General features: G+C 40.6%; 1 long non-coding RNA gene across 1 annotated transcript in view; it reads right to left on the bottom strand.

Moving 5' to 3' along the window:
* The window catches only part of LOC125620785 (uncharacterized), a 299,119-nt gene extending 291,830 nt beyond the window's left edge, over nucleotides 1-7,289 (bottom strand). The window contains exon 1 of the long non-coding RNA XR_007352318.2: nucleotides 6,934-7,289. This is a non-coding gene — a long non-coding RNA (uncharacterized LOC125620785). The remainder of the gene's footprint in view (nucleotides 1-6,933) is intronic.
* Nucleotides 7,290-20,306: the final 13,017 nt, after the last annotated feature.

Below are 20,306 nucleotides of genomic sequence, written 5' to 3'. Positions count from 1 at the left end.
ATGCAAGTTCCTGTCACCATATTGTCAGTCAGAAAATGGGGTTCTACTATTTTAAATAAATAATGTTACTCTGACAACTCTTTTAAGCCTTGTCCCAACGCATGAGGCTCTCTTAGCCACAAAAAAGAGCAGTTCCTGCACCCAGGAGCTTACAGGCCATGGTCCAGTGCTTCACTTGGAGAGGTAGTGTATAGGAATTGGGTAGTATGCCAATTAATAGTTTTCAAGCCCTCTAGTCTCACTCACTGTGTTCTAGGTTTTAGCAACACCCAGACTAGCTATGTGGATATGTAAATAGGCCACATGCTTTGTATACTTAGTGAACATTATTTGGCTTGCCTTGCCCATCTGGTTTCTTCACTTATTATTGTGTAAACAATATGACCAACTCTTGCAATTCTTTCTCCAAGTGACAGGCTTTCAAACAGTGCGCAAGCTCATCTTGAGAGGACACGAGAAACTCCAGCTAGAAACCAGAAAAAGTCTTAGTCTTCTGTTTGCTGTTCTCACAGCAGAGGACTGTGGGGTATGGGGGAAATGAGGAAGCAAAGAGCCCAGCACAGCTCTGCTCCCTCCTCCTCCTGTGAGACACAGAGACAGGGTAGTGCATCTGGTCCTCCCAACCTCCTTCCCCCAAGCATCTGTCCTAAGAGGAGGCAGAGGGGAGCGAAGAGCTCCTGGAGCTTCCCCCCCCTCCCCACCCTGGAAGGGTTAAGGGGACCCTGCTGCAGCTCCTCTAGGTCTGGGAGAGAGGGGTGAAGAGCCCGAGGAGGAACAGAGGTGAGGTGTGGGGATAGGTTGGGGACAGGATAATTCCTAGACAGGGGATGGAAAAGTGTAGTGGTGGTGAGAACACCTGCAGCAAGAGCCAGAATCACCTCACCCAATAAATTTGGAAGAGTAGGCAACACTAATTGTTACACAAACACACACACATTCTGGGTATGGCCAGGGGGGAATTTAAAAATTGAAAGACAAGCTAGACAAAGAAATAAAACACAAACCAAAACCCACAATATGGAATTATTTTTAAAAAATTTAAATCTCCTGAGGTTGGCAATACCACGTAAAGGGTAATGGACCCAATAGGTGTAAGTCAAAGAAGTTATGCCAGTTTATACCCGCTGAGGATCTGACCCAATATTTCAAAACTGCAACCAACGCTTTATAAAATTCTTCTTTATATGCTCCAAATTTGGGTACAAACCCTGGGCCTGGTCTTACCAGTTATTGGGTGCCCCCCTTCTCACTCAAGTCAATTGACGCTCAGGGTACCTCTGCACTACAAAGTGCTGAGTAACACTAGAGCAGTTAGATCCGTTCTGAAGCTGGGTTTTCTGCCCCCAAAGCGTGTGGAAAATTCCATGGACCAGACACTTTTTTTGCCAGAAAGACTGAATTCAGAAACGCTGACAGAACCTTCGGGGAACTGTAATTTGGTAGTGCATGCTTCCAGTTCTTCTCTAGACCAGAACTTCTGGTGAGACTACATCACCTGTGATGCATCACAGTCTCCTCTCATTGGGGGAGGCAGGGCATAAGAAGAGTTGCATAGCTACAGGTACATAGGGCTAGATTGGCATCTTGCAAAGAACTGTGAGAAAGTGACAGTGCAGGTACACAGACAGACAGGAGCTAGCTCTGCTCAAACTATTGCATTAAAAATAGAAGCATGGATGTTGCAGCACAGGCCCGACACCTGAGTACAGGCCCAGAGGGTCAGGTGTTTTTATACTCAGCTTGCACCACAAACATCTACACTGCTATTTTGCACACACTAGCTCATCTGTCTTCCCAGACTGGGAGGCATGCTCCCAGCTTTTATGTAGATGTACAGTGCTTGTGTAGACACACAGTGCATGTTGCTACACTAAACTTAGAGGGAGGAGCACTGGTTGCAGGTGGGAAGTGTTGCAAGCAGGAAGTCAGTCTGTGTGTATATGGCTAAAATGCTAGCGGCAGTTGTAGCACCTCTGTAATTACGACTCTTAATAAAGAGCCAATTTAGCTTTAGAAATTGGAGTCCTCATGTAATTACCCAGCATGAGATACATGAAACACTCCGTTTTTTCCCTAGATTCCTCTTGGTCCATGGGAGAGAGTAAGGGGCACTAACCCTTTTTCCTGGAACAGGGCCCCCACCATGCTGGTTCAGCTGTGCTAGCTAGAGGAAAGTCTCTGACCATTCCTGCACCAACGCACTTGAGTTGCAATGAAGTAGTGGCTCTAAGATAGAGGTTCTCTACCTTTCTCCCCCAGGTAGTCTGTACACAGTTGTAAGAGAGAACCTTACAACCCTCTTATTTCCCCATGCAAGCCCATAGGCCAGCTCAGAGAAGATTCCACAGTTGTTAGCAAACAAGAAATAAATCCATCTATGGACAACAGTAAATTAAAGTTGGTTTAATTTGAGGGTTTTCAGATGATGAATCTCAGCAGTTCAGAAAGGGAGCTGCTTAAATTCTGGGATGTCATCTCAAATAACTGAATTAGATTTGAAATTGGAATTACAGCTAGTAGTTTGGGTTTTTTAAAGGCAGCATAACTAACTATATTTAAGTTATGAAGCAATCTGAGCTACTGAATTATTACTGAACTAGGTAAAGAATAAAAGCAGGTGAGATTTATCAAGTATATTACCACGTATTAGTTACCCCAGCTGACATTTTAATGGTGATGGAAAATGTGAACAAGCTAATGGAGGATTTTCATAAACCCAAGCACATATTTTGCCACATGCAGCTTTGAATACATAAATTCATGCTTTGCCAATTGTAATGAGACAGAGTGCAGAAGCCTGCTGGGCCCTCTTAAACATTTCCTGTGGAAAAAAAAAAAAAACACGATTAAAGAATTGTGAACATTCCCCTCCAATTTATTATTAAAACAGCTCTTCATACTCCCTCTGCATTCTTAACTCACTCCTGTGAGCTGAAATTAAATCTTTACTTGATTAAATACCAATATCATTGGAAGCCACAGGATAACCAAAATGGCTGTCCCTTGAACATGTTTCATCAGATCTATCCATCCTTGTTAAAATACTACACTAACAACTCAGAATGCTGTAGTAAAATGGAGTGCTTTGGATCCAGACCAAAGGACATTTTTGTAGGAGCAAACACTATTGTATAGCCAAGATTATCAGAAATTGGGAGCCTAAAATGTAGACTAATAAGTGGCCCTATTTCTAAAAGTGCTAAAAGCCCAGGTGCACAAAAATTAACTTTAAAGACGGCTTCAATCAGAAAGTTCTACTTCTAACGTGGTTTGAAGCAAGGAAGATGAAAAGTTCACCTTTGTCACCTTAAACCCAGCACTTTAGAGTCTATTCTAGACTCCAGGGTAAAGACTTTGATCTCACTAATTTCTGTGTACGGAGCTCAAAATTCTCGTGTACAAGGCCCTGATCCTGTAAAATTTGATCCTGCAAAACGATGATTTTGTTCAAAGTGTTCAAGTATACAAAATTTTAAGAAAATCTGTATTAGCAAAGCAGTTTACTTAAAAAGCAAATAGATACAAATGGCAAATGAGTGACTCACAGGCTACTTTTAGTGTAGTAAAAAGTAACTCTGCTATGCTGTGATTAGCCCCTGCAGAATAGATACTCATCAATATTCACTATCTCATTAGTTAATGAAAACAGAACAACTGCCTGTGGAATTATTTCCCCACTGTTATGAGTCTACAAGTTTATTAAGCATTCATCTGCTGTTACTTATGCAACTGATCTCCATTTCTCCTCCTGTGACTTAAAGCACTCAGAGTACAATTATTTCAAATCCCGCAAAAGATACTCAATGTGTTAAAATATAAAGGCCTAAATGAAACCAAAGTTAGGTCAGTACCAAGTAGGAATGATTAAATTAATTTAAACACAATGTTTGTTGATACAACAGTTGTTGTACAACTGCACTCACTTCACTATCTTCTGATTTTGAGGGTGAAATTCCGTTTGGTCAAATGAAAGACAGCATCTCCCAGAACATTTAATTCTTTGTATTCTGCAGCTATTAAGAAGCCTTATTGTTTCAACCTCACTCAGTCTTTTAAAAATTTATCAGAAATGCAAGTCTTAAATAACATTTTGCCGTTATTATTGTTAGTTTCACAGGCAACAAGGTGCTTTACAGAATTACAAACTTGGACCTCGGTCTTGCAAAAAACAAAAAAAACAAACAAAAAACCAGACATAGCAACTTATGCATGTCCTTCACTTTACACACTCTTAATAGATCCCCCGTCTTCAATTAGGACTAACAATGCATAGAGATATATACATGGGCTAAGCTCTGCAGGAGTTGGGTCTATGCAACTGCAGAGATCATTGCACCCATTAAATCAGTACCAGCAGTATTACAGACTTGTCTACAACAGAAGTGGACACTTTTGGCAAAGAGCTCTGCAGAGGGTATTTAGGAAGGATGACTATAATTACTCAAGCTGGAATTTGGCCAGGGCAGCAGGGTCAACACCCAAGCTTCTTCAGAAAGTTCCAGGGGTTCCTTAAAGCCCTAGGTTTTACATCTCTCACTCAAATGAAGTTACACCACACAGTACACAGGAAAGTTGGAGTGAAATGCTGAGACATTTTCTGAGGCATCTCCTTGTACAACATTTTGACCGTTATTTATCTCGTACAAGGCATTGATGTAGCTTGCTGAAGGGCAGCTGTGGTACCCAATGACTTGTCAAGATGCCAGCTTCTTTTAAGCAGTCACTAGCCTGTTTGTACCATTTATTACTATGAAACATGCATATTTTGCACACATTTGGTTCTATTATTCAACTTTCATCCACCACATGAATATTATTTTCAAAAGGTGACTGCAGGTGCTAACAACAGCCCTGAAGAGAAAAGATGAGCAATGCAGAAACAGGAGCTTTAGCTTTCAAGGACACGATCCTTTGATTGTGGTCAAAGACATTCTAATAGTAACAGCACAGCACTGACCAAGAATAGATCACGGATCGTTATTAAATTGTTTGTTGTTGTCAGACATATTGTTGCTTCCCTTTGTAAAATCTTGTACCCATGTGCTCATCCCTCCTTAACAGGACACTTTGGCTGAATAGCAAGATGCGCAGTGACTCGCATGCTAACAGTTTTAAAGAGTTAAATTCAACTTTGCAACATTATAGCTGAAGAGGCTTCCTGCTGTGGTAAGGGAATATGACAGATGGCATGAGATATTACAGTAATTTTATGACAAAGAACTGAGCATATCACAGAAGAAATTTGAAATCTATTCGTCGGTTTCCCAGTAGAAACAAGTTTAACAGGCACTGAAGCATAAACTTGATAAACTCGTTCTGGAAGACGGAGGAAATAGGGATCTTACTGAAACAGTATGAATGACTTCTTTGTCTCAGTTATCCAGATAAAAAGACTTAAAGCTTCTATTTGTACAGAAATAAATTGAGTGCCAGTTCCATGAGTTATCCTCATATGTTAGAGTAGAGTAACATTAACTATACATTGCTTAAAGAATGGACTGTTCCAAGATTTGTTCCTTTCTCCTAAAAATTCTTTAGGATGAATGGAATTGGTAACCCTTTTGGATTTACTATTAATAAAAGCATCAAGTAGTTCATCCCAAGAGCAATTTGTCTAAACCAATAAGGATAAAGTCCTTTACGCTTTGCTGACACAATGTTGGATTCAGTTCAAACATAGAAGCACAGGGGGGTCACTGAATTTACCAAAATCCATGCAAATGGTTTAAGATGTTTATCCTTTCAGAAGAACAGGTCACAGATAAAAATATCACTAGCTATCGTCTTCAGAAACTAGTCAAGACATGACAGGGCTTGTGGGGGCTAATGGATAGGCACTGGACCAGGAAACAGATGGCGGGTTCTGTTGCCACCTGTGCAGCTATTCTTTTATGTGACCTTGGGCAAGTCATTTCGCTATGCCTCCATTGCCTCTTCCAACTCATCTTTGCCCGTCCCATCTATTTAGGATGTAATCTTTTAGGGATTACTGTAATGCAAATCATCATCAATCAAATCCACAGAATGAAGGGGTAAGAATTGCTTTGGAAAAATAAAATATTGCATCAGAGAGTTCATATATTAACACCTATACATACAGACGTTGTACATGGTACCAATGTTTGTTATCACTAAGCAAACGGACTGACTGCATCATGGAGGAAAAACCACATTTCTGCAGGGATAAAGAAACCAGAAAGAAAAGAATCTGAAACAGGAAGTAAGATGACCACCTCTCTTTCAGTCCACAGATAGCTTGGGCTCTTATATTTTAATTACTAGCTAGGAAAGCAGCAGTAATTCATTTTTAAGAACTCCAGAAGATAGCATGGGTGGTTTTGCCATAGATACTTAAGTGAGGAATTGAAATGCACAATGTACATAATCTGTGTTGTGTTTTTGAGTCAGAGCTCAACACAGTAACAAACTACCAGGCAAAGCCAGAACTATAGCAAGTATACTGGTCAGAATAGAAATCACACAGAATAACAGCAATGTATACCTAAATGCCCCCAGCTAGTCTGTTTCCACAAATGGTATCTGCTAACTCATAGTGAGGAAGAGAGCAAGTCTCCTACATCATCCCTCCCTTTTGAAACTCTGAAAACCCCCTCCCTTGCAAACCATTCCATCCAAATCACGGTCATCAAAATTCTTGCCAAGGAATGGACGTACCTCCACTCAGAATCCTTAAGGGCCATTACCAATCAGTTACCTGACAGAGAAATTTTGAAGTCAGGAGACATTTACTCCCTCCAAAGAGCTAAACCTACTTCTGCAGCACTCACAGCTTCTGTTCTCCTAGGAAGCAGCAACAGATGAGGAACAAGCCCCATGACGTACAAGAACTGCTAGCCCAATGTTTAACCACCCAACACTTACCAGTCTGAGCCCGCTGGATGTTGCGGAGAGCAGCTACTCAAGGGCACTCACCTGAAACTGCCAAGCTGTCCCCTGGCAGCTAGTGAAAGAGGCAGACAGCAATTTTGCTGGAATATTGGAGTTAACTGCAGAACACGGAACTTTAAATCAATAAGAAACAAAAGATGAGAGGAGCAGGAAAACTGTGAGCAGGAGCCTTTCCAAACCTGCTCTAAATCAGAATTCATGTGAAGAGACAAAATCTCAGCTTCTTGCTGGGGTTTTGGCTTTATTAATAACAATATAAAGTTCAGCTGAAGCCTTCTTCCCAGCCTCAGGGACTGCTGTTGGAATTCTTATTTCAGGACAGCTCATCTTTCTCTCCAAAGAGCCACTCCCACCTCCCTTATACCAATTAGGCTAACAAGCCACCCATGTATCTGCAGAATCTACATGTCCCTTTTGCAATAGGAGCAACACCTGCTATCAGGATGGAGCATTTCAGACAAGCCCAGCCTCCTGTTACAGGCATTCAGACACACTTAAGGTAGGGAAGCCAGGATTAACTTTTTGCCCTTTTCCCCATATTTGAGAACTGAAATTGATTCAGACCACAGTGACTCTTATTTCAAGTCAGGTCTGTCAGCACTCTCATTGTGTCCACCAGAACAGGAGCCTCTCATCTGTCAAACCAGCTGCAATACTCTGCTTCAAAAAAACTAAAACTAATTTTATTGAAACCAGCATCTAGTGTCTGGACTGATGTTGAGTAGAACAATTTAAATTTATTGCAGCGCTATAACTTTTATAGTTTGTCGGTTGGAAGGATTTGAAGTTTCTTTTTAAACATGAAAAGAAATCCAATACACTTAAATCATTTTGCAATGTGAAAGCCCAGAACCCAACTCATTTTCAAACTCAACCATTTGTTAGGGTGAAAAAAAAAAAGCTATTGATTTTACAATCACTCTCTACAAAAAGAAAAAAAAATCTAGAATAAAATTCAAAACTCTCCAAATTTTTTGAAACAACATCCATGTAGAGTTATTTTTTACCTGCTTCTAGCCAACAAAAGCAAAGAGACAAAAGGGCGTGTGGAAACAGAATGAGCCTTTTCCTAAGTGAAAGTGTGGCAGATAGGCAGCCCTGAAGACTCAAGTTCTCTGTTTCTCCATACAATAGGATACAGCACTGTCAGCAGAAACTTCTGCTTGTACTATCCCATTAGCCCAACTCAAACCTGCTCTGGAAAGGCCACTTCTAGGGGTGAAAGAGTAGTTCACTTTCCATGATCATTCAGTTATTGACCTCTCTCCTGAAACTGCATAGAGATGCCAAGTAATGCTGTTTCTGACAAGACGGTCCTACAGCTAAGGCACTAGACTGAATCTCGGAAGATCCGGGTTCTTTGACCAGCTCAGCCACAGACTCGCTATGGGTACGTTTACAGTGTAAAAAACAAACCACGGCAGTGAGTTCAGAGCTGGGGTCAACTAACTCAGGCTCATGCTACAGAGTCAAAATAGCAGCATAGGCATTTGAGCTTGGGCTGGAGCTTGGGCTCGGAGACCCACCCCCTCCCCAGGTCTCAAAGCCCAGACTCCAGCTGAAGTCGGAACATCTGCACTGCTATTTTTAGCCTTGCAAGTCTGAGTCAGTTGGCCCAGGCTTTGAGACACTCTGCTGTGAGGGGGGTTTGCAATATAAATGCACCCTCTGTGTCCTCCAGCAGGTCAGTAGATCTTTCTGTACCTCAGTTCCCCATATGTAAAATGGGAATAATACTTCATCCTTTGTCTTTTCTATTTAGCTTGTAAGTAGACCTGCACAGGAAATGGTTTCTTTGTATTTCAAAAGTTTTCCCATCTCAAATCAGGAGGAAAAGTCAAAAGCTTTCACAGCCTGAAAATCCCCCCAAAAATATTCTGGTTTAGGTTAAACAAAACATTTTGTTTTGATTCTGACCTGCATTATTATTAATTATTTATTAATAATAATAATTAATAATAAATAATTATAACTAACTTACATTTCAAAGTGAAAAGTTGTTTCACACCAGAAAACTGAATTTATTTTTGCTTTCAAAGTATCAAAATGAAACATTTTGACAATTTCAAAAACTTTCAGACTTTTTTCAAGTCAAGAAGCTCACTGAAACTGATCCTTTCCCAAGAAAAAACATTTCAGTTCCTGACCAGCTCCAGCTGTAAGCTCTTTGGGACACCAATTGTCTTTTACCTTTACAGCACCTAGCCAAGCAGAGCACCAATCTTAGCTTTGTTCTTTTTAAGATGCAAATAATAGTTATTTTACATAGGCAACTCTGCAAAGTAAATATTTAGTGAATGTTTTAAAAAAACAGCTATGGTTATATGGGAATAGCTCAAGAAGAAAAAAAATTTCCTAGGTCCAGTGGCATAGCTGGTAGCTTGATTCCAGCAATCTTACTCTTTAGGCACTGAAGTATAGTAAAGATAATAAAGTTAGTTAATGCTAATATTGATCAACGCTAGTTGGCCATCCGAGGAATAGAGGAACATTCATAAAAAAAGTTAAAATAGAAAATATGTTTCAAAGTGAATAAAGATAAATAGGCTTGGCAGGATTCAATTTAAATTGTCAGTCAGCAGTAAATGTTGATTTCACCTGATGCATAGAAATCAACAACAAAAAATCCATGGATAGCAGTAGACGAGCGCAGCCTCCCCTGCCCCTTGTGCCTGCAGGGATCCAGTTTCCAGACCCCCGGCTATGCAAGGAGCTCTCTGACGCTCCTCTGCCTCAGCTCCATTCACCCACTCACCAGCTGGGAGCATAAGGGGGTGACCCTGAGCAGGAGTTATTCAGCAGTAAGATAGCTTCCCTGACAGATGGGAGCTCATCCCCCTCCCTGGCTAGGGGTCTCTGCTGTGCTCTGCCCTGCCAGGACTGCAGCCTTCCCAGGCCTTGTGCATGCAGGGATCACCGACATCATGCTGGGAAACTGAAAATGTATTAAAAAACACTAAAATTGGGTGAAAGTTCAAAATTTAAGTCGATATTAACTGTCACATTTATTTTAAAAAAAATTCTGCCAAGACTAAAGATACACATAGGAAGCACATGAGGTACTCAAGAAAAAAAGCAAACAGACAGAGAAAAAGTCAACTGGGTCATTAAGGGACATGAATGTACTAATAGTGACAGATGAGGTTGACATTGCTGAAGGCCTAAATAAATTATAGGCCTTAACATTCATGAAAGAAGCTGAAGGACATCCCTGAGACAGAGAGACATTTTCCTGGGGATTGATGGCATAGCGAGTGAAGTGTTAGAAAGGCTTTGTTTATCCCACACCTCATACCACAGTTAGACAATTAGAGCTATTAAAAGCTGACATGGCATCAGGCTCAAATGAGACTGCTGAAGAAAGTGACAAGGGAAAGAAAAGCTTTTGGCATTGATCTGTGAGAGCTTATTAACAACATGACCAGGGAGAAAGGGAAAGTTCCAGTGCGATTTTCATGTTCTATATAGAGATGTCCATGTGCACTCCAAGTGAAGGCTAAAGACCCAGGGACAGGTTTAACCAAGTTTTCCAGGAGAAATCCAGACACCTTGGAGAGAAAGTCCATCAGGAGAGGTGGCAAAAGAGGACCACTACCACCTTCTCTGTTTAGGAGGCCTTCTAGTAGCCAGCACAGCCCAAGTATAACCAGGCAAAGACAAAGCCAGGGGATGTGCTAATCCAGCATATCATCTCAGCTGTTTTCCTCAGGATGACACTGGAAGAGTCCTGATTGCAAACTAAAGCTGCTCCTCTCCACAGTGGAAAACAGCACTTGCCCTCTGTTGGATCATCCCTGAGGCACAGGGATGTGCTTTGCAGGGAAGGATGTCAGTTACATCTTTCTGTGCCAGCACTGGTGAATCTGACTTCTTACAAGATTGTCAAGTAGACGAAGGAGGAAGAAAGAAAGTGCTACCATTGATTTAAGCCCAAATCCTACAAAGAACTCCAGGCAGGTGAATCCCCAAACCCCCTCAGCTCCAATGGAGCTCTGTATGGGCATAAGGCTATACATGTGTGGAACAGCCTGCAGGATCCAGACCTTAGAAATTATTGAACTCAGTATCATTCCACTATAGTTGTGCCATGCCCCATGATTAAATGGTGGCTGATGGATATACTGCGATCATCAATGGCCTAAGCCATATCTGAAATCAAACCTTGATGAAAAAGCTTTAACGTACTGCACCAGATAATTCCCCATTTGGGATTGCTGAATGCATAATTTCTCTACCACATTCACATAGTGTAACTCATTAGCCGGTAATGAGTAATGTATATTTTAAACATATTTGTTAAACAAGGATATATGAAGCAAGTTATTGATTATTATTTCCCCCACAATTCCTCTTAAAGAGAGTCCACAGACTGACTGGTTAATTGGAGCAGACCACTGCTCAGAGTCAAGCCATCCAATAATCATGAATTTCAGTCTTGCACTTTTTTGTTCAGCCATTCAGATAATTTAAATGATCTTTTCTGCACATCAGAAATCAAAACTGAGACATTTGCAAGAGATATTTCCACTCCTATTTATAGTTTAAGAGCTCCAATGCAAATAACAACAAATGGTTGATATTACTTTATCAGACCCAGAAAAGCAAAAAAACAATCCAAGGAAAAACAAAAATTCTGTGCCAAGTTGGCATCAATGCCCCCACTAAATCCAAGTGGTCCTAATCCTGCACATCCTTCAGCATAAATGCAACCCTATGCACATGAGTGGTCCCATTGGCTTACACAGAACTATTCATTTGAGTGAAGTTATGCATGTCCGTGACTGTTTGTAGAATCAGTAGCTGTATTTGTACTATTAGACATCAGTAGAGTTCCTGTGTATGAAATTCTGCTTCTGAGATCAAATACTGAACAATGAGTAACAGACTCCAGGATGAATTTTCAGACAAAATGATTTTCCGTCTGTCTATGATATTCATGAGGCCAATACTGGACTACAGCGTGCAGTTCTGGCAATGGTGAAAAATTGAAGAAAGCACAGAAAAGAGCCACAAAAATTTTGAACAACTGGAGAAAATGCCTTACCGGATATGTCTCCTGGGAGCTAGGTGTCTACTGTCTACGGGGAGACAGACATGCACTAGCTCTGCTTGAGTTAGCACACTAAAAATAGCAATGTAGCGACGGGTAGCACAGGCAGCAGATTGGGCTAGCCGCCCAAATACAAACCCTCTGTATACTTACTTGGGTGGCTAGCCGGAGTTGTCACCCAAGCTACCCCTGGCTATTTTTAGCTTGTTACCTCAAGCAGAGCCAGTGGATGTGTGTCTGTCTCCTGAGCTGGGGAAGCACCTTCCTAAGTGCAGTGTAAATGTAGCCACAGAGAGAGATTTAAAGGGCTCAATTGGTGTAGTTTATCAATGAGAAGATTGAGAGGTGACTTGATTATAGCGTACAAGCTAACCCGATACTGGAATCCATCTTAAATCTGGTACTTTTCCATTTAGAATGGGGGTGGGGATCAAGAGAGACAAAAGATTCCCGCCTTGCGCCAAAGCTATAAAAGGGGGTGGAACAGAACAAAGGGGGCTTCCAGTCATGTGAAAATCCCTAGTTAACACCTAAGATGTCTGCTGGAACTAACAAGGACTGTACCAGGGGAAAGGATTGGGCCCAGACTAGGAAGGAGTCTAGTCTGTGAAAGAAGCTTATTGGAACAGCTCTGACGGTGAGATATTATCTGTAATCAGTTTCTTAATGTATTAGGCTTAGACTTGTGTGTTTTTGCTTTATTTTGTTTGGTGACTTACTTTGCTCTGTCTGTTATTACTTGGAACAACTTAAATCCTACTTTTTATACTTAATAAAATCATCTTTGTTTATTAATGAACCCAGAGTAAGTGATTAATACCTGGGGGAGCAAACAGCTGTGCATTTGTCTATCAGTGTTATGGAGGGCAGACAGTTCATAAGTTTACGCTGTATAAGCTTTATACAGACTAAAATGGATTTATTTGGGGTTTGGATTCCATTGGGAACTGGGTGTCTGTGTGGTGGAGATAGGTGACCTGCTGAGCAGTTTTTGGTTAAAGTCTGCAGCTTTGGGGGTGTGGACCAGACCTGGGTCTGTGTTTACAGGTGGCTAGCAAGTCTGGCTCAACAAGACAGGGTTCTGGAAGTTCCAAGCTGGCAGGGAAAATGGGCTCAGAGGTATTTCCAGCACATCAGGTGACATTCCAAAGGGGGTCTCTGTGACCAAACCAGTCACAACACTATCTCCACAAAATGACAGACAACTTACACAAACCTAATGCCTGTACCAAGGAAGCAAAGAAATTGTTCAGGTACATGATTTGCAACTGAGTGGAACATGCACTATTTCCCAGTAACCTGATTTATAGGAGATTTGATTTGTTTATGTGTTGAAATAGTACACCAGCATGTTTCCCACATCAGGCAAAATGCAAAGAAATATGAAGATTCTCCCACTGTGGACTAACAAATTTAAAATAGCCTCTTTTGACTGTTGCTATAGTACCCAGCTGCTTTAAGGGCTACTGCTGACGGTTCAAGAGCAGGCTACATGAAGTATTTGTGCAATCACGTTTTATACATAGATAGATCTCATCTTCACTAAATAAAAAAAGCCTGAATCGCAGGAGAGACGTGTTTTACTCACCACACTGGCAGAGCGAATGTAATTATACATGGCTCTTGAATGCCTAAGGCAGGACACTGAATTTACACCATGAATTGTTAAAGGTGATGCCTTGTCATCACCCTCTGCTGTGTCTGTTCTGTGAAGTGAATCAACAGAGGGTTTCGCTCTTCAGGGATGTCAGTCCAGCACCAGAGCCTGTTTTAAATTCACTCAGAAAAACCCCAGCTGCTTGTTTATCCTATACACTAAGTCTTTTATAGTACTGAACATGTTCATTTAATCCTAGAATTTAGAGAAAGTAAATACTGTTAAATGAACATCAAGTCTCCACTGCTACAGGATTGTTTCCTTCACTCTGAGGCTAAACCCTGAGATGGCCTCAGTACCAACACTCACAGTCAGTAGAGTGAGAGTGCTGGGTCCGTGTTCAGTACTTTACAGGATCTGGCCCCTAAAGTTTCCTATCCGTTTTTTCTAAAATCTAGACGATGTTTTTTCCTGATGAAAGATATCTATAAATTCTAAATGCTGTGGAGCCCTCTCCCTAAACCTAAAAGGACATAAAATGGCAAAACGATGGCTATTTACCTATCCTCAGGGCAAAAGATACAACTGATGTAAATTAGGCCCCGTCTACACTACCACTTGTCAGTAAAACTTGTCGCTCAGGTATGTGAATATTCCACCAGCATAAGTGGTAGTCTGCACAACGCTGTGTTGGCAGGAGAGCTTCTCCCACCCACACAGCAGGTACATGAGAGATCTTACAGTGGCACAGCTGCATCGGTACAGTTGTGCCGCTGGAAGCTCGCTAGTGTAGACGAGTATAGCCTTGTCTACTTGTGTCAAGGCTGATTCCCCACACTTCGAGTGCAGAAGGTGGGGGCCTTCAAGGATTCTAAAAATTAATACTGGCCCCTCCAGGTTTGTATTAAAGTCCCACGTTACAGCTTTTCTGACCTTGGATGGGTAGATGCTGCCACCACCTAAGTGCAGAAACCCCTTTGAGAATCCAGGAAGGTGCACTTGGGAATTTCTTCCTCTGGGGTACCCTCAAGCCCTTTCACACCCCCTTTGGGGAAGAGCTGAGAAAGAAAACAAAGGAACTCAGTTGTTGCCACCAGCTAATTAAACAACATATGCACAAACCTCTTATGGACACAAAAATCCAATCCTATTCTTTAAAAAGGTAAATTTTATAAAAAACAAAAAGAAAGAAAATACATCTGGAACTTAGGCTTTTTGCAAGGTTTTAAAAAAACAATTACAAGGATTAAGCATCACAATAGCTTCCTGAGGTCCAGCTTAAAGGTTGCAAGCAAAACAAAAGCACCTGGGTTAGCACAGAGAAGTCCACAAGCCATAAAGAGATAAACTTAATCGCATCTTCCTAGACATTTCCTGATCTACTTACATCTCTGGGGTTTCAAATGAGTAGTTTTTAAGCATGATCTGATGATTTTCATACCTGGCCCAAGCTTTTACAGCATGTCTCCAGCCCTGTCCCTCTCTCCAGGAGAACAACACAGACAGACAAAGGGGAAGTTTTTTCCCCAATTTTGAAAAGTTCTAGCCTTCCCATTGGCTCTTTTGGTTAGGTGCCCACTACCTTCATTTTACTTATGGACATTTTAACCCTTTACAGGTAAAGCAACTAGAAAACAGCTACTAACAGGAATTTTATAGCTAACTGGCTTGCTGGGTTTTCATAAAAGGAAGCTACCCCCTTCATTTATCAGAACTTGTAACACTGACAGATCTTTTTCAGATATTTTTTAGACCCTTTAATAAGAGCAACTTTTGAGGCGGTAACAACAAACTCAATATACTGATAAATAGCTCATCATCTTTCCAAGCAAAGCTAGAGAAAGGGCAGCACCAAAACTCCAGGTCTAAACTTCTTAGCTCTCTAATGAGAAGAACCAAACTTTCTGGATCTGAATCACTTCTCAATTTTGGCAGAGGAAATCTGAATTTACCCAGAATTTCAGGATATTCAGATTCAGCTGACTACATTTGCAGGTTGGATCTGCAAGTATTAATTCAAAGCATAGACCCAGAGTTCTGATCCAGGATTTTGGCCTGGGCCACTCTCTGTTCTACACATATATTTAGAGTGCAATACAATGTGCAACTGAATTTTACCAAAATGAGAAACCTATCTTAATACATTACACACCAAGAAAGTTGTTTAAACCTTGAATGACTTGAATATATTTTCAAACATAAAGACAAGGTTTTAGACACAAGTGGTTTTCCAAAACTTCATAATGTAAATATTTACTGAAAAACTTATTTATGATCTGATAGTTCTCCATTTCAAAGTCAGATCTCTCGCTCCTACAATTCTTACAAAATCACACTTTTTACAAAATAGAGAAATTTTACACCCAATCAGATACCAGATAGGGTCTCTCTGTCCATGGACTTAAATTACCTTTTCCCTTCTCATTTAAATTTAATAAAGTTAAGGTATTTATAGCTTGTTTTTCATAAAAATGTTCATGAAAAACTTTCCCATCTCTAACTAGCTCTATATCCCACACAGTAACACAGTGAAATGCAAATCAGGCACCGCATTAATTCAAGGAGTGCAAAAAGGCCCATATAACTAAATCACTAGGAAGAGGCTTCCCAATCTATCCTCCTGTAACAGGAAAATAATCTCAGAATGCCATTCAAAAAGTGCAGCCTCACTGGGGAAAAATAATGGAGAGTTGGGAAAGGGTTAAATAAACAAACAGGATCTGTCTGAAGGGATATATAGGTATTTTTTCCCCACTTGAGACTAAAGTACTAGAGAATAATATTTATGGAGAAAGAAGATCATCCCTTTTAAGCTAGTTAAATTATGTTTTTAGTTCATAAGGAGCCACAGAACACTGCATCGCAGAAACAGTTCTTGTATAAAGTTAGGCCAGACCCCCCACAAATGTTTCTCCTTTGAACAAGTTAAGGCCTTCATTTTAATTCTTCATATACCTGATTGTATAATTTTTTCCCCTCTTGATTTGCCTCCGTATCTGCTTTGTCACTTATTTTTTCCACTTGCCATCACTTTTTCCAGCCAAGTGGCCCACCTACTGTTAATGATTTCATCACTCTATTTAATTAATTGCATTTTTAAATTTAGATTACTGCCTAGTTCAAGAACTTTTCATGCTGTCTTAGTCATCACAGTTGCTTCATAGTCCACTAGTCTACTCTGAAGATGTTCTCCATCTCATTAGCCAAATCATAGCTCATTTGCACTGATAAACAAAAGCAACATGCATTGATTAAATATCTCCTTCTTTAAGGAGGCTATGCGGGCTGCTTTCTGTTGATTAAAATGTTTCCCAGCTGTTTGCAGTTCTGGTCTAACTCTTTGGGTTGTCTCTTTAGTGAAGTGATATGCTTCACTGTAATTAGTTTTCTCTATTAAAATCTATTTTTCTGAATGTCAATAAGGAAATCCACAATTCCTTTAGCTAATCTAATTCACTAATAAGCAGAACATGGCCAGAAAATTATTTCTGTTATATTGTATTACATTTGTGCCTCCAAAAATACTATTACATTTTTTTCATCTAGATCTGTATTAAATTACTTGTGGGATATTTTATCTCCAACTCTGATAGTTATTTGATTGATGAGTCCCCATTCTGATTAAAGTATTCCCTATGTTTATTGACATAAAAGGACGCAGTCAAAATCTGACTTACATTTTGATGTTTTCAAAATTCTTTGTGGGTTTCTTTTCCTAAACAAAATGTACTAAATTAATTTTTTTCTCTTAAAAAATAAATAAAAACGAGCCTGCACCTTTAAACTCATGCAGCCTTAGAATACAGTAATAAACAACTATGCAAGTGCAAGGCAGGGGAGGAAAAAAAGGAAACGTTAGGAAACAGATTTCAAATTAGTGCATTTCTAATGGATTATTTACTAGAAGTGGGTGAAAAATGGATAGCAAAACTTTTTTTTCCATTTAAAAATGTTTATTTTGTGTGTATCCTAAACCCCTGTAAAATTGGAACAATTATGACATTCCACACAGTAATTTTGTTAATGTTAGGATGATTGAACATTTTGCAGCAAATTTTAAAATGGGTGAGTTTGTAATTGGTGTGCAATTCATAGAGTGTTTGTTCTGATTCCCTGATTGGCTTGGCTTACCCTGTCAGGTATGATAAGTTAGCAAAAGCCATTTTGACTCACTTTCTCAGAGGTGATCATTGCATTTTGCATGTTCTTTCCACTATTGGCACCACCAGCTACAAGATGGTGGCCTTTATCTGTGCAGTGGTGAGATAGGCCTTCATTGCTTGGTCATGATCATGCTAAATGAAAATAGCCCCAAAGCAAGGGAAGACCACTCATCTGTGCCACCATGAAAAGAGCTTATACTTGGTGCCTTCAAATGTTTCTGTTCCTCAAATTAGCACACTGACCTGGCGGGGGCCGCAGGATGAAAGATTTTGGCGCACAGAACCTAGTAGAGATCCCTTTGCCAGGTTCCTGGCTGCCCCCCCCCCTTCCCTTTCTCTCTGCCTCAGCTCACGTGTGAGACTATTTCTATTGCTCTGTCAGTGTCACTCAATATCTTAAATAAAAATTCCTCAGATGGTTGCCATGGTACTTTGAGAACCTGAGCTAGAAGTAGATTTAACCTGTCTGCGGGGGGCTGGCGGGGGGGAAATGGAATCCTGAAATTCTGAGGGCATGAAAACTGCACAAAACAAACCAGCAAGAAGTGTCATGAGCATTTTCTCCAATCTTTTCTAGCCTTATTTATACATAAAAACAAGGAGAAATTATGGAAAATCCCTGGTCAGTTTCTCTTTAACCATGTTCTATGACAGCATCTAAGAAAAAGGTTTGGTATGATATCTGAGAAATAATAGCTGCTCATAACCTATTACAACTGTCAGTAAATAACTCTGATATTTGTAAGCATACTGCACACGTGATCTATAACACTCATCCTTACAGCTTGTCTTTCCTTAATAATCGCTTTGGAACTAAGGAATGTAGTTTGTTCTTTTATATAGACTTTGATGAATAACTTTTAAACATGTGACAAATGGCTGATTGGCTTAGACTTCTTCAAATGTGTTTGGTCTCCTTTCCTGTTGAGAAGTCTGATTTCCTTGAGCGTCTGTGTATCTAGAGCTTTAAGCATCTTTCAACTAATCTAGAGAAAACTACTGTGGGGTCTTGTTTCTCATTAATGCTTTGGCAGTATTCTTCAACGTCTTAGAACTTAAGAATTGAATTACTTTGTTCCTTTTTCCCTGATAAAATCAGGCTTCTTCATTCAAGAGGCAGTATCATTCTCTCCTCTAACTCGTTAGAACCAAGTATTCTTCTTCATTCTTTACCTTCATCTTCAAAGCAAAACTTTTTCCTCTTCCCCTTGGACATAAAGAATCATCTCCACTTTTTATTTTTGACATTTGTTTTTCCAGTCTTCCTCTTCAATAATTCTCAGTTTGTAACTTTGAATTTCTTGTCTTGTGCTTTTTTTCCCTTTTATGCTGCTGTATGACCATATTTTTCTATTTCTAGGTGCTGACAGCCAATGCAGAGTTTGTGCAATATCACTGTTTTACAGTCAGTGTGCTTAGATCTATTTCTAAACTTACTGTATTTCTGCCATTATCCATTTGTTGTATTCACACCACAGGTGGAAGTGTCAAGTGCACTTTGGTGAGTTAAGATCCCAATCCAGTTGATTTTCAGTGGGACTTGTGCTCCAAAGTCACTTATACCCAGCTTCACGAAGGTGCCTGACCCCAATGTTCAAATGCCTAAGTCCTGTTTTTAGGCATCACTCCAATTAAAATCCTTGCTCAACTGCCACCTCACGCTGTAAATGCCTAAATGTAGTGCCTCCGTTTTTGTAGTAGAAGCTCCCTGAGTGTCTATGTTTCTGCCTGGGACTGTACACACTGCAGCCTCACTCTGGACATCTGGGTGCCTAAGTTCCAGGCCACTCCACGAACCAGGGGACACTAGGTACTCTTCTGCCTAACTCACATGCAGAGCCCAATCCGATAGGCATGATCAGAAACTGCCAAGTTCTACACAAGGCAGCTGGGGAAGGGGGTCTCCCCTACGAGCTGTAGCATGGTGGTGGTGGTCCTCTTAGCCCAGTGATTAAGGTACTCCCCAAGGATACAGGAGACCGTAGTTCAAATCCATGCTTTACCTGAGAAGAGATTTGAAGAAGGGATTCTCATCTCTCAAGTTAGCATACTGGACTACAGAGACTCTCTCTGGGCCAGTTAATATTTAATCTAATCGAAATATTTTCAGTCAGAGATTGAAGGAGTCCCAAAGCAGAATATCCCATGTAGTGGTAAAGGTATTCACAAGAGAGGCGGACCATCCCTGTTAAAATCTCTTTCCTTCAGCAGGCAGAGATGGGGTACTCTAACCACTGGGCTAATATAATGTAAGGGATGCTCACCTCCCCCACTACAAGCTGTTTTGGTAGATCTACAAGCTGTAGATTGTAGATCAGGCCCCACACTTGAGTTAGGCAAAGGAGCCTTTATCTTCCCCCCAGTTCATGGATTGCCAGCAGAGATAGGTGCCCAACTGTGTGAGGCGGCAAGGCTGAGGACATACTCCTCTCACCAGCATCTCCCGTTGGCTAACTCAGGCAGCTCCCTACCTAGCACGTTGGCTTTATGGATTGTATTCTAAGATGCCTCTCTCATCCCATTCATTGTATGAGGAACCTAGTTGCCGAACATGAGTTAGGCTTTGTGAATCAGGGTGTTGTTCCTG

Source organism: Caretta caretta, chromosome 12, assembly GCF_965140235.1.
Source record: "Caretta caretta isolate rCarCar2 chromosome 12, rCarCar1.hap1, whole genome shotgun sequence".
NCBI lineage: Eukaryota > Metazoa > Chordata > Testudines > Cheloniidae > Caretta > Caretta caretta.
This window is presented reverse-complemented; position numbering and strand designations above follow the sequence as displayed.